Source organism: Lithobates pipiens, unplaced genomic scaffold (assembly GCF_037356315.1).
Source record: "Lithobates pipiens isolate NorthernLeopardFrog02 unplaced genomic scaffold, aLitPip1_a1.2 Scaffold_16, whole genome shotgun sequence".
NCBI lineage: Eukaryota > Metazoa > Chordata > Amphibia > Anura > Ranidae > Lithobates > Lithobates pipiens.
Genome location: NW_027507748.1, coordinates 556,885,306 through 556,900,864, shown reverse-complemented (window position 1 = coordinate 556,900,864; position 15,559 = coordinate 556,885,306). Strand labels below are relative to the sequence as shown.

The following is a 15,559-nucleotide window of genomic DNA, read 5'->3' as shown; positions in this document are numbered from 1 at the left end:
AGCTCTAATGCCATGTACACATGACCGGTTTTCCCGTCGGAATAAACTCTGAAGGTTTTTCAAGCTCAAGCTGTCTTGCATATACACGATCACACCAAATTCCAACCGTCAAGAACGCGGTGACGTACAATACGTACGACGGGACTAGAAAAAGGAAGTTCAATAGCCAGTAAATAAAAATAAAAAGGTTGGGATTTTGGCGTAGCATGCGATTTTGGAAGCAAAAGGCAGGAGAGCAGTGAAAATCAAGTAACGTAAATTTATTGGCTGTAAATTTAATGCATGACATAGGGCGCAGAGATACACGTTCTATAGTCCATAATCCATCATAAATGATCAGTATATTGAAGTATTGCACATCAAAAACGTCAATCCCATGATTCATACATCAAAAGAATTAAATTCATGTATAAACATATTGCACATAATAAAAATCAATAAGGTTGAGTAAAACCATTACAGAGTCTAGTAAAAACTGCATAGTTAAAAGTAATTTGTAGTATTTAAAGCTCTACGCGTTTCGTGGCTATTTTGCCACTCGTCAGGAGCTGATATATAATGGATATCTGTGGGATGAGAGATGGTGTGCCAAAAATTGGTCAAGTAGGTATGTTGAATGAGGAAAAAAAGGAATGTGTCCAAAGCAAGCGCCCATACTCACGGGTCAGGCAGAGGCAGGAGGCGCAGCCATGGGCGTCGGAGGTAGCCGGGAGTATCATCCGGTACGGGAGCTGAGGTGGACAGAGCATACGGTACCGCGATGAGGCAATGTATTCTGGATGTGAGCCAAAGAGTGATCCTAGCCCTAGGACCAATAATTACATGTGTGTCAAATTACAGTATGTGATTGACTATAGTGTAGTATAAATTGGGTTAGGATTGTTGTGACCCAGGTAAAGTGATATAAGATAGTGAAATCGTGTTAAGAGCAATAGGGATGCTCCAACAATAGTGAACACCATCGTGTATGAATAAAATAGAACATTAAACAAACAAAAAACAAAAAGGGTGAGTGTGGAAAACAAAAAATGCAAAATAAGTGTACTATGAAACAATACCTGGATATGTTAAACATGATGTTCCTTCCATCTAAGTGCAATGGGCTATCAATGGGCAACAGTCGCCGTTTTGGTAGTGTCTATTAATCTTGTGCCAAAACTATTGTGTGCCTCACCGCAGCCGCACGATGCCGCCAACGTCACGCTGGCAATCCGGATAGGAGGGAGCGGCGGGCGTCCCCCGGGGGAAAGAACAACCCCCCGGTGGGCAGCACCGAAAATTAGCTCCCTCTCAATAGGGCGCCAGGTAAATACACGGCGCACCACGTGATGATGTCAATCGGCGTCAATCACGTGCCGTCGGATGCGTGACGTCGATGCGCAGCGGGGAAACTGCCCAATCCACCAACAGGGAGGAAGGGTGGAAGCCCAGGTGCGCATCGCAGCTCCCATAATCAGAGGAAAGCACCGACCATGGAACCAAAGCCACAAAGTGTGCACCCCATACCACCAGCAGACCCAAATTGGGTATAATAAAATAAAATACAGAGTTGCACAAACATTATCGTGAAGGGAACTTAATCACGACCCTGCAGCATTGCAGGAAAAGGGAGCTAAATCTGACATAAAGGTATCATGTCAGAGTGCTCCTTTTAATAACCTATCCTGGATCCTATTCCGCAGTTTTGCAGGTTCAATAGCCAGTAGCCAATAGCTTCCATCCCATACTTGCTTCAGAGCATTTTTTTTCCCGATAGGAATTGGTTCTGTCGGAAAAATATAGAACATGTTCTCTTTCTAGGTCCTCCAGAATTTTCGACGTAAAAAGTCCGATGGGGCATACACACGATTGGAATATACGATGAAAAGCTCCCGATGGACTTCTTCTGTCGGAAATTCTGCTCGTGTGTACATGGCATAAGTGTCTACGCATAAACTGGCAAAAAATACTTCCCTATTGTAAATGACTTTTAGGATGTTGTGTGTTGATTTTAATGATAGCGCCTGTTTTACTGCCAAATTATAAATTTTATGAGCTAACTTGAAGAGCACTTGAATAATAAGAAGCAATAAAGTAAAAAAAAAGTAAAAGGTCTGCATCTTCTAATGTGATTAGTTCAGCTGCATGCATCAAACCATCTCTTTCTCTGTGCTGGTATGTATATTGATATATGTGAGAGTTTTGTATAGCAAGATTATTCAGTGTATGTCAAGGTAAAAAAAAAAAAAAAAAATGTACAATTCCCCGTATTTTATCAATTTAACAACCCTGCAAGCGCAAACCAATGTTGATCTGCCAGAAATGCACACAGCTCCTTCAGCTGGCTCCACACCGCAGCACTGAGGGTCTCACAGCAGGGGTCCGGTGTATCCCCATTCGCTGTTTCAGGTCAGATTTCGGCATGAATTTTTGAAACGGAAGACGCACAGGGCTCCTGTGCAATTTGCACTGGATCCGCTCCTGAAATGTGTGAGCCGGCTCCATAGAGAGCCAGTCACAATCTCCTGCTATGCAACTTGGATGTGGGGAAATCCGCATCCAATTCGCATTAGTGTGAACCCAGCCCTGTTGTGGGCTGACAACACACATATTTTTTTGGAGTATTGTCAGCCCTGGCCCAAACTGCTTAGGCCCACTTACTCTTTCATCTACATAACGTAAAGGTTGATCAACCTGTAGCCCCAAATTTAAGTACCAATGGGGCTAACAGGATTAAAACTAAGCCAGGACACTGCATAAAATATTATCAATGTTTTGGTTATTTATGTATCTTCTTGTGCAAAAGTACAGGTTACACAAACTCTGTGACTCTCTATTAGGAAGTGTAGTTCATTCCTAAGGAGCCGCTGGTGATTTTGGTTTTATTTCCCCCCTTTAACCACTTTCAGACCGGACCATTTTGCTGGTAAATGACCAGAGGTCTTTTTACACTTTGGCACTGCGTTGCTTTAACTGGTAATTGCGCGGTCATGCAATGTTGTACCCAAACAAAATTTGCGTCCTTTTCTTCCCACAAATAGAGCTTTCTTTTGATGGTATTTGATTGCCTCTGCGATTTTTATTTTTTGCGATATAAACGTAAAAAGACCGCAAATTTTGAAAAAAAATGATATTTTCTACTTTTTGTTATTAGAAAAATCCAATAAACTCAATTTTAGTCATACATTTAGGCCAAAATGTATTCAGCCACATGTCTTTGGTAAAAAAAAAGTCAATAATTGTATATTTATTGGTTTGCGCAAAAGTTGTCACATCTACAAACTAAGGTACGTTTTCTGGAATTTACGCAGCTTTTAGTTTACGACTGCCTATCTCATTTCTTGAGGTGCTAAAATGGCAGGGCAGTACAAAACCCCCCCAAATGACCCCATTTTGGAAAGTAGACCCCCTAAGGAAATTGATAAGAGGCATGTTGAGCCCATTGAATATTTTATTTTTTTGCCTCAAGCGATTGAATAATGACAAAAAAAAAAATTTTTATTTTTTTTTACACAAAGTTGTCACTAAATGATATATTGCTCATGCATGCCATGGGCATATGTGAAATGACACCCCAAAATAAATTCTGCTGCTTCTCCTGAGTACGGAGATACCACATATGTGGGACTTTTTGGGAGCCTAGCCGCGTACGGGGCCCCGAAAACCAAGCACCGCCTTCAGGCTTTCTAAGGGCGTAAATTTTTGAGTTCACTTCTCACTACCTATTACAGTTTTGAAGGCCATAAAATGCCAAGATGGCACAAAACCCCCACAAATGACCCCATTTTAGAAAGTAGACACCCCAAGCTATTTGCTGAGAGGCATGTTGAGTCCATGGAATATTTTATATTTTGCCACAAGTTGCGGGAAAATTACAAACTTTTTTTTTTTTTTTTTTTTTTCACAAAGTTGTCACTAAATGATATATTGCTCACGCATGCCATGGGCATATGTGAAATGACACCCCAAAATAAATTCTGCTGCTTCTCCTGAGTACGGGGATACCACATATGTGGGACTTTTTGGGAGCCTAGCCGCGTACGGGGCCCCGAAAACCAAGCACCGCCTTCAGGCTTTCTAAGGGCGTTACAGTTTTGAAGGCCATAAAATGCCAAGATGGCACAAACCCCCCCCAAATGACCCCATTTTGGAAAGTAGACACCCCTAAATTTAGGGGTACACTAGTGAGACTAGGTAATAAATGGCGGGTGCCCTGAAACTATAAAAAAATAACTAACCAACCAGCGTCACCTGTAACAGTTATATGGTGATCACTGGTGAAAGGGTTAACTAGGGGGCAATTAGGGGGCTTTATGCGGTAGTATATGGGGGTCCCTGGCGCTATAAAAAGCTGCAGCGAACCTAAATACCTACCTGCCTAACTAGCGTCACCTGTGACACTAATACAGCGATCAGAAAAACGATCGCTTATTAGGCTGGGTTCACACTGGAGCGATGCGGGAACGCCACGAATGCGCGGCGGGTTCCCGCATCGCATGCCTCCCAGCGGCAGTTCACACTGCCCTATGCGAACTGCTGGGAGTGTCAGTGAAATGTTACTGACACCCCCAGATCAGTTCGCATATCGCAGTGCGATCTGCAAACTCGGATCGCATGGTGTGAACACCCATGCGATCCGATTCTGCTGCGGGCCAAAAAAAGGGTCCCGTGCGAATTTGCGGCGGGTGCGGCGAATGGCTGAACTCGAATCGCACAGAGATCGGATGTGATTTGCACTGCAGTGCGGTGCGAATCACATCCGTTCTCATAAACCGCTGCAATGTGAACCCAGCCTTAGTGACACTGGCGACGGGGGGTGATCACGGGGTTAAACCTTTATTGGGGGGGTTAGGGGGGTACCTTAGAACTAAAGGGGGCTAACCCTAACTGCCCTAACAGTTATTAGTCACAAATGACACCCGCCGGGTGATCAGGGGGTTAAACCTTTATTAGGTAATAAATGGCGGGTGCCCTGAAACTATAAAAAAATAACTAACCAACCAGCGTCACCTGTAACAGTTATATGGTGATCACTGGTGAAAGGGTTAACTAGGGGGCAATCAGGGGGCTTTATGCGGTAGTATATGGGGGTCCCTGGCGCTATAAAAAGCTGCGGCGAACCTAAATACCTACCTGCCTAACTAGGGTCACCTGTGACACTAATACGGCGATCAGAAAAATGATCGCTTATTAGGCTGGGTTCACACTGGAGCGATGCGGAAACGCCGCGAATCCGCGGCGGGTTCCCGCATCGCATGCCTCCCGGCGGCAGTTCACACTGCCCTATGCGAACTGCTGGGAGTGTCAGTGAAATGTTACTGACACCCCCAGATCAGTTCGCATATCGCAGTGCGATCTGCAAACTCGGATCGCATGGTGTGAACACCCATGCGATCCGATTCTGCTGCGGGCCAAAAAAAGGGTCCCGTGCGAATTTGCGGCGGGTGCGGCGGGTGTGGCGGGTGCGGCGAATGGCTGAACTCGAATCGCACAGCGATCGGATGTGATTTGCACTGCAGTGCGGTGCGAATCACATTCGTTCTCATAAACCGCTGCAATGTGAACCCAGCCTTAGTGACACTGGCGACGGGGGGTGATCACGGGGTTAAACCTTTATTGGGGGGGTTAGGGGGGTACATTAGAACTAAAGGGGGCTAACTCTAACTGCCCTAACAGTTATTACAGTCACAAATGACACCAATGCAAAAAAAATAAAATAAAAAAATGACATTGGTGTCACTGTGACTGGGGGGCAGGGGTAATTGGGGGGGTGATCGGGGGGTAAAGGGGGGGTGTGAGTGTGCCTGGCATGTTCTACTGTGTGTGTAGAGTGTTGGTGCAACTCACCGATCCGCTCTCCTCCGTGTCGGAACGAAAAATACCGACACGGAGGAGAGAATACATCACTTCCTCTCCTGTGTTTACATTACAGGAGAGGAAGTGATGTCACCGGGGATTTCTATTCGTCGGGAGCGATCGCGAGGGGGTGGCCATGAATGAATGGCCGCCCCCTCGTCCCGGATCGCTCCCGGACGAAAACCGACCGCCGCAGGCACCGGGCGGGGGCCCGATCGGGCCCCCGATCCGCGGGAGGCAAGGGACGTACATGTATGTCCTTATGCCTGCCCGTGCCATTCTACCGACGTACATCGGCGTGCGGCGGTCGGCAACTGGTTAAGGTGCACAGAGCCAGGCACACAACATTTTCTTCATTCTGCCACTGTCTCAGAAAACAGTCTTTGTGTCCTTTTATGGTTTTTATGGTCCTGCACACTGAATGTCCCACAGAATTCCTAGTTCTGCTGGTGACTTGTACTCCCTCAGGATTTTAAAAGTAACACACAGTCACTTCCCTTCAGCATTAGAGGTAATTTACTCACTTAGCCACAGGATCACTGGTTGCTTCCTGCTGATATCCACCAGGCTATTCCTAGTGAGGGAGATGTAGACTTACACCACCACATGACAGTAGGACTCTTCCCCTCCAACTTTCACCTGGCTCTCTCCAGTCCACCTCCACAGGGATTAGCTGTCCCATAAGTAAAATTAATAAGTTAAAATTAGTCCCATAAGTTAACAGGCTGCATGTTATACTCTTACTCCCACTATCCTTCTAGAATCCTCTGGATTACAGGGCAAAACAGCAGCGCAGCAGCCTGTGAAACACTGAAACACTGATGCTGCGTACACACGATCGGACTATCCGGTGGACTATCTGGCAGAAGAGCCGGAGAGTGGGAGAAGAGGCCTGAAAGCACGGAGAAGTCAGAAGAAGATCCCCTGATGGCGACGACGACGAAGGAGAAAGCCGGGCTCCTCTGCTAGCAAAAGAGAGGCAAAAGGGCAGAAGATGGCAGAGGAGCCCAGCGAGAAGACCCCCGAAGTCGGAAGAAGACCCCCTGAGCTGCCTAATAAACTACTTTAAAAACCTGTGTTGTGTGTTTTTTATTGACACTTTCCCCCCCCAGGTGAATGGGTAGGGGTACGATGTACCCCATACTCATTCACATAGAGTGGGGGGCCGGGATCTGGGGGCCCCCTTATTAAAGGGGGCTCCCAGATTCCGATAAGCCCCCCGCCAGCAGACCCTGACAACCAACGGTCAGGGTTGTTGGGAAGAGGCCCTTGTCTTCATCAACATGGGGACGAGGTGCATTGGGGTGGGGGGGCCGCATAGCACCCCCTTCCCCAAAGCACCCACCTCCCCATGTTGAGGGCACGCAGCCTGGTACAGCTCAGGAGGGGGGACGCTCGCTCGTCCTCACCTCCTTTCCTGGCCAGCAGGGCTGCGTCCCTCAGATAAGGGTCTGGTATGGACTTTGGGGCTCGCAAGGTGTCAATCTCGCCGATTGAGGCAGCGACATTGACTTCCTTTGCTAGTCCCGTCGTACCTGAAGTCACGTTCAAAATGAACAGTGACAAAAGTCCGGCGGATTGTTCACCGGAAAAGTCAGTTCGTGTGTGGTCGTGTGTGCGCGAGTCCGCTCGTTTGGAAAGTCCGGCGGACCTCCGCTGGAAAGTCCGGCGCATTGTCCACCGGACTAAGTCCGCCGGATAGTCTGATCATGTGTACGCGACATGAGCCACCCTAAATAATCAACCCTTGCTCCACTGAGTATAGGGAAGCCAAACTAAATTTACCTTGCAGCCTACCCTAAATTACATAAGGAACTGGGCAGAAAACCAAGGGTCCTTTTTTTTATTTCTCATAGCAGCTGTTGGTTGAAGTGGGGACCAGGTACATTATCCTATATAATGCATGTGTACCTAATTCCAAAAGGAGGATAGGCAAAGCGGGCAAGGATCTTCTGAGATAAAGGTAATTGTTTTTTTACCTTATGGGTGAAAAATGGCAGACTAAAAAAAAAAACCACCCCTTCCTAAACACTTACCTGACTCTTGTCTCCACTCCAGTGCTGTCTTGGCTGTAGCCCTGTTCCTCTTACTTTCTGGTCTCACAGGATATACAGGAGGCAGCAGAAGCCATAGGCTCCTGTTTCTGTCAGTCAAACTCTTGTTCAGAAGTAGTGGGGGCATGGCTTACTGGGGCTGTGTGGGTCTACGTACACAGACACATACAGCCTGGCTCGAGAATGTGCGTGCATTGAAGCGTCCTTAGCACCCGGCTTGCTGAGGTGGCACCTGGAAGAGGAAGTTGCAGACAGCGTCAAAAGAGGCAGTAAGGGACCACTCTATATATTTGCACATATCTTTGCACAGAGGAGGTAAATATAACATCTTTTTTATAAAAAAAAAAACTTAATTTAATTTAAATTTAAGACCAACCACACCCCTTAAGTTGGCCAGCTATAGATGAGGGGTGTGTGCAATGCCCAGACAAGGTCATCCAGTGCCTAGGGTGAAGATAGCAAACTACACCCCAACTCCTGGCCCACACCCCCATACTAAGTGGAGAAGGTGTGGCTAATAGCAACACACGCAAGCAAAATGTAAGCAATGTTTATGCCATGTGCTACAAAACTTCCAATAGTTGTGGTACAACACAGCGAACTGAGGAGTTTAAAATCAATGCACAAATAAGGGGCCAACAGTGTCACAGCAAAAAATGTCACTGTGTCAATTGTGTCAGTGGAAGGAAAAAAAATGTCCCTGCATCAGTAGAGTCATTGGAATAAAAAATATTCCTAACTCAGTGGTGTCACTGGAAGGAAAAATGTCCCTGCATCGGTGGTGTCACTGGAAAGAAAGATGTCCCTGCGTCGGTGGTGTCACTGGAAAGAAAGATGTCCCTGCATCGGTGGTGTTACTAAGAGGAAAAATGTCCCTGCGTCAGTGGTGTCACTAAGAGGAAACATAGTGCTGCATCTGTGTCTGGGTGGAAAAAATACCCCTGTGTTGGTGGTCAGTCTGAGGAGAGCTGCTTTGGCATCTATGTCAGTGAGATGAAAGAAGGGAGGGTGCTGAGGGGTGGGCTGTGCGGTTTGCATGGAGCTGAAGGGATCTGGGGGGCTCTAAGGGAGGAAAGGGGGCAGAAGGGTTCTAAGGGAGGGAAGGGGATAAGGGGATTTTGTGTGGTGGTGAGGGTGAGACGGGAGTTCTAGGGTTGAGTTGTCCTCCATCCTCTGTGTATTCAGTCAGGTCAGACCTTCTTCTCTGCGTGGCACCTGCCAGAATTGAAGGCAGCCTTTCCTTCTGACATCTGACATGACAGAGAGACAGAAAGAAGAGCAGTCAGCCTTCATTCCCTAGCGGTACTTGGCAGGGCAGGACTTAGGGTGGTGGGGGCCCCTGGGCTTGAGTCACTTTCGGGCCCTACCTTCCATACATTACCGTGTTTATCGGCGTATAACACGCACCGGCGTATAACACGCACTCCAAGTTTAGGAGGGAATTAAGGAAAAAAACTTACATTTAAATGCCCATCAATGCAGCATTATCAGTGTCCATCTGCAGCCTTGCCCATCTATCTGCAGCCTTGCCCATCTATCTGCAGCCTTGCCCCAGTGTCATTTGCAGCCTTGTCATTGCAGTCTTGAATCTTAAAAATGGCGCCGCTGTGATAGAGTCCTATGTATCTCAGTGGCTCTCGGGTCCTCTTGGCAGCTCTTGGCAGTTCTTGGGTCCTCTCGCAGTCCCGAGCGGAGCTGAGCGGAGCCGAGTGCAGTAGCCGAGTGTACTCAACTCGGCTCACAATCACACCCAGTCCCTGTGTTATGTCCATCATAGGGCAGGACTGGGCGTGACTGTGAGTGGAGCCGAACTGAGTACACTCGGCTATGCATCTCGGCGGGGGCCCCCTATTGGGTGGGGCCCATGGGCTTGAGCCCAGTCAAGCCCAATGGTAAGTCCTGCCCTGGTACTTAGTGTGTTCTCAGTGTTTGCCTGCTTTCTTCAGCCCACAGCAGGCCTCCCAGTGGGCTCCCCCCCCCCCCCCCCCCCACACACACACATTCTAGTGCTGCACCTGGTGCACATGCCCCTTCTTACACCCCCCTCCCTTTGTCCCCACCTTGGGTGTGTGTAAGGAACATTAAAAGTGGGGACAAAACCAATAGTGGAGCACTTCCGACAAGAAAAGTTAAGTAGAAGGCTGCTGAGGGTGAAAGAAGGAATAACATTTGTTAATAACAACGAAGAACTGAAAATTTAATTATCTCAGATAAAAGCTGCAATTTCACAGGTGTACTTTGCAGCTTGCTGTCATCTGGTATTTCATTAAGTGTAAGTGTTACATAATTAACTGTCTATATTAACCTGTATGGTGGCACAGAGATAGCACTGACGCGTCCACTGGGATGCACTGTAGGCCCATCCCATGCAGCATGCGTATTACATCCTTTGTTCATTATAGCAGTAAATGCCACTATAATTGTACAAGCACATGTTATAAAGTATATAAGCTGCCTGTATTTCTCCAGGGATTTCTTTTTTTACTTCCTCCCATCAAGATGCACTAGGGAGCAAGAAGAAGACTCTTAATTTCGAAGTGAATCTCCTTCTTAGCCCTTGTACACACGGTCGGAGATTCCGACGGAATGTGTCCGATCGGACCGTTTTGTCGGATATTCCGACTGTGTGTGGTCTACATCGGACTGTTTCCGTCGGAATATCCGACGGACCAAGTTTTCCAACATGTCGGTAAAATGTTCCAACAAAATGCTCCGATCGGACATACTCCGATCATGTGTAGAGAATTCGGATCGGACAAAGTGCCACGCATGCTCAGATCAAATTCCTACACCAAAGCTATTGGCTACTAGCGTGAACGTAGTCCCATTGTAACAAAATAACGTCATCACGTCCGATTTTCCGACAACTTTGTCCGACCGTGTATATACAACAGTTTCGGACAAAATGTGGCTCTACAAAGTATTGACTTTAGGGGAGTGAATAGTTATGCACATTGACTTTTTCAGTTATTTTATCCTATTTGTTGTTTGCTTCACAATAAAAAGAAAAAAAAAGAAGAGAAAAAAAAACACAACTTCAAAGTTGTGGGCATGTTCTGTAAATTAAATGATGCAAATCCTCAAATCATCCATGTTAATTCCAGGTTGTGAGGCAACAAAAACAAAAAAATGCCAAGGGGGGTGAATACTTTTGCAAGGCACTATACAGTATAAATATCATCTTGATAAAATCCGATGGATTTGGTTGTCGGAATCTCCGACCGTGTGTACAAGGGCTTAGACTATTGTCACTGGAACATTTGACCCATTTGGAAGATGTACCCATATCTCTTGTTCTGCTGACAACTCAAAAGTTTTGGATTTCCTATTCTGTTCCACAAACAATAGTCACCAAGTCAAGTTGAAAGTGTGAATCTACCTAGCAGACACACAGACAGCAATAACAATTTAACAGTGGTTCTAACCTCTCCCTACTCCTGTCTTAAACACTTTAAAGATGTTGTTAGGAGATCCTGTCATTTGCATACCTAATTTAGCATCCTGTTTAAGAAATTACTGTTTTGTGCCAGTTTTATGGCAGAATAGCTGCTAGCGGAATGGTTAGAATTAAGAACATACATCAGACATCTTTGGATCTTGTGACATCATTTCAGGCTGGCTGTGGTGTGATGGCGTTGAAAATGTTTTCCCGGCACACATTAGATTCAGTAATACCAGCCATTATTGATATGCCTCAGCGTACCATGTGCACTGGAAAATATGTGTAGTGTTTTCCAATGGCTGGCTCCAGCAGAGGAACCCATGTCACAAAGCATGTCTCAGCTCACATTTCATCTTAGGAAGCTATGGCCAAAGCAAGGCATGCAAAGGGCAAAGGACTTGTCACCAGTATTGCCTGTGGGCTCTGTGCACCTGATCTTTTTCTTATTTCTTACTTCTAGTTATGAGCTAAGGTTCAGACTGAACCTGTGAGAAGCTGTCACATGTTAGCAGGCCACCAGCTCAATGAGCTGTGGCCAGAGAGTTCCCCAGCCCACAGTTGTGGCTGCATATTGGGGAATTTCCCAGCTGCAGCTAATTGGGCTGGTGGTCTGCTATCACGTGACAACTTTACACAGGTTCAGACCAAACTGACTGACCTACCAGTTATAGCTCTTTGTTTCCTAATGTCAGCGCTGTCCCCCTGGTGATCTGATATCAGTTGGAGAAAAATGTGGGGTGCAGCAAAAGAAATACACAAACCACAGAGTTACAGAATTAAAGTGGAAGTCCACCCTAACTCTAAAATCTCTAAATCTGCAGGCATCCACGATCTAAGACTAACCCATCTAGCGCTGTAAAGTAGAAATGTGCAGAGTGAAATATTTATTTTCAGAATTTTGTTTTCGTCCGAAAAATTAATTAATTTAGTTACTCTCGAAATTCATTTTTATTTATTTTGTTTTTTGTTAAAAAATTGCATTCGTCCGAAAATCCACATGAATTACAGTCGAATCTGTCTTTGAAGGCTCATGGTGGCTGTCGAATGTATTAAGAAGATTTGACGGAGCTGCTAAACTCTATATAGCATACTTAGTGGGAACTTTAGAACCCTATTAAAGTCTATGGGACTCCAACGTTCAAAATCTAAAGTGCTAATTTTAAAGGCTAATATGCAAGTTACTGTCCTAAAAAGTGTTTGGGGACCCGGGTCCTGCCCCAAGGGACGTGTATCAATGCAAATAAAAGTTTTAAAAACAGTTGTTTTTTCGGGAGCAGTGATTTTAATAATGATTAAAGTGAAACAATAAAAGTGTAATATTCCTTTAAATTTCGTACCTGGGTGGTGTCTATAGTATGCCTGTGAAGGGGCGCATGTTTCCCGTGCTTAGAACTGTCCCTGCACAAAATGTAATTTCTGCGGAAAAAAAGTCATTTAAAATCACTAGCGGCTATAATGAATTGTCGGCTTCCGTAATACAGAGAACACTCATTGAAAGTTATTGATAAAAAAAAAGAGTGGGGTTACCCCAAATTCATTTACCAGGCCCTTCAGGTCTGGTATAGATATTAAGGGGGACCCCGCGTCAAATGTAAAACATTTTTTTATGTGGGGGTCCCCATAAAAATCCATACCAGACCCTTTATCCGAGCACGCAACCTGGCAGACCACAGGAAAAGAGGGGGGGACAAGAGAGCGCCCCCCCTGAACCGTACCAGGCCACATGCCCTCAACATTGGAAGGATGCTTTGGGGCCCCCCCAAAGCACCATGTCCCCATGTTGATGGGGACAAGGGCCTCATCCCCACAACCCTGGCCGGTGGTTGTGGGGGTCTGAGGGCGGGGGCCTTATCAGAATCTGGAAGCCCCCTTTAACAAGGGGACCCCCAGATCCCAACCCCCCCTGTTTGAAATGGTAAGGGGGTACAAAAGTACCCCTACCATTTCACAAAGAAAGTGTAAAAAATAGTTAAATAAGACAAAAAGTCCTTTTAAAAAAAAAAAAAAAAAAAAAAAAAGATTCCAGCGGTGGTAATTCACTCTTGCTATCCAGCGACGGATGATTATCTCTCCGGGGTCCAGCGATGGCTGATCTGATCCAGCGCAGCGCATCCATCCATCTTCTGTCTCCACGGAGGAGACACTGTGGGATCCCAGCGGCCTGACGTTACATCAGAGGGGGGTGGGGTCACCCATACGTCATTGGGGAAGCCCGGCTTCCCCATTTGTGTCAGAGGGGGGTGGGGTCAGGTGACAGGTGGCCCCGCCCTCCGCATATAAGAAACGTCAGGCCGCCGGGATCCCGCAGTGTCAGACGATGGATGGATTCGCTGCACTGGATCAGATCAGCCATCGCTGGACCCCGGAGAGATGATCATCCGTCGCTGGATAGCAAGAGTGGATTAGCACCGCTGGAATCTTTTTTTATTTTTTTTATTTTTAATAAAGGACTTTTTCAAAAGTGTGTTTGTCTTATTTAACAATTTTTTACACTTTCTTTGTGAAATGGTAGGGGTAAAGTACCCCCTTACCATTTCAAACAGGGGGGCGGGACCTGGGGGTCCCCTTGTTAAAGGGGGCTTCCAGATTCTGATAAGCCCCCCCGCCCGCAGACCCCCACATCCACCAGCCAGGGTTGTGGGGATGAGGCCCTTGTCCCCATCAACATAGGGACACGGTGCTTTGGGGGGGACCCCAAAGCATCCTCCCAATGTTGAGGGCATGTGGCCTGGTACGGTTCAGGAGGGGGGGCGTGCTCTCATCCCCCCTCTTTTCCTGCGGCCTGCCAGGTTGCGTGCTTGGATAAAGGGTCTGGTATGGATTTTTAGGGGGAATCCCACGTCAATTTTTTTTAAAAATTTGACGCGGGGTTCCCCTTAATATCCACACCAGACCTGAAGGGCCTGGTAATTGAATTTAGGGGGAACCCCACGTTTTTTTTTGTTTTGTTTTTTATCAATTACTTTCAATGAGTCTTCTCTGTATTACAGGAGCCGACAATTCATTATAGCCGCAAGTGATTTTAAATGACTTTTTTTCCGCAGAAATTACATTTTGTGCAGGGACAGTTCTAAGCATGGGAAACATGCGCCCCTTCACAGGAATACTACAGACACTCCCCAGGTACAAAATTTAAAGGAATATTACACTTTTATTGTTTCACTTTAATTATTATTAAAATCGCTGCTCCCGAAAAAAACGTCCGTTTTTTGCATTGATACATGTCCCCTGGGGCAGGACCCAGGTCCCCAGACACTTTTTAGGACAGTAACTTGCATATTAGCCTTTAAAATTAGCACTTTAGAATCTTTTCTCTCTGTCCAATCTTTTCTCTCTGTCGAATACTTTCTCTATATAATCTTGGACTAATAGAGGTAAGGTTAGGCACATTCGACCACAGGTTCAATAGACACAGATTGTTATTGTCAGAGTCACCTCAAATCTCCTATTCTATATCGAACTGTTGTAACAACAAAAACGAAAATAAAGCATTTATTTGTGTCGGATCTTTCGTTTTTCGGATTCTGCACTTTCGTTATCATTTGTCAAAACAAAAATACCTGAAATTCGGACGAAAATGCATTTGCACGAAAATGAATGCACATGTCTACTATAAAGAATAAATTGCTATGCATACCTTTTTTGAAGCTGCTCCAGTCTGGTCTCCAGTGGCAGAACCTCTGTAGAGGAGACAGCTGACAGCGGCTGGGAAATGAATGGGAAGTGACGTCAAATATAGAATTACTGTAGGGCTTCCATTGTTGCCTGCCTCCTATACACCCGTCTCCACATGACAGCTCATCGTGGGAGGTATTTATAGCAAATTCTTCTTTGTAGGGCTAGATAGATCTTAGATCTTAGATCGTGGAAGCCTGTAGATTTAGAAATGTTAGTGTTATGGTGATGCAGGGTACAGGGTGGACTGTACGGTGATGCATGCAGTGCAAATTGCTCTCCATCAAGTAGTGCAAAATTTAAAAATCTCCAGATCTCAAGAGACTAAAATTTAAATTAGAAACCATTAACCCATGAAAGTCAATTAATGCATTCAGACAAAACAAGTGACATATTTATTGTTATATCTTCAACATGTGCTAGTGAGCAGATTGAACTTAGTTGAAAATAAACTGAAACACAACTTAAGGTATGTAAAAAGAACAGATGGTGGGTCTAATAAAGAATCTGGAGTGCCGAAAGGAATATCAAAGTAAATGCATTAAATATAGCA

At 45.8% G+C, this 15,559-nt stretch overlaps 1 long non-coding RNA gene across 1 annotated transcript; it reads right to left on the bottom strand.

The window, feature by feature from the left end:
* Nucleotides 1–243: 243 nt before the first annotated feature.
* Nucleotides 244–15,199, bottom strand: LOC143984452 (uncharacterized). Its single transcript, XR_013274867.1, has 3 exons — nucleotides 14,969–15,199; nucleotides 7,872–8,121; nucleotides 244–805 (listed from the first exon to the last, which is right to left on the bottom strand). It is a non-coding gene; the product is annotated as an uncharacterized LOC143984452 (long non-coding RNA).
* Nucleotides 15,200–15,559: the final 360 nt, after the last annotated feature.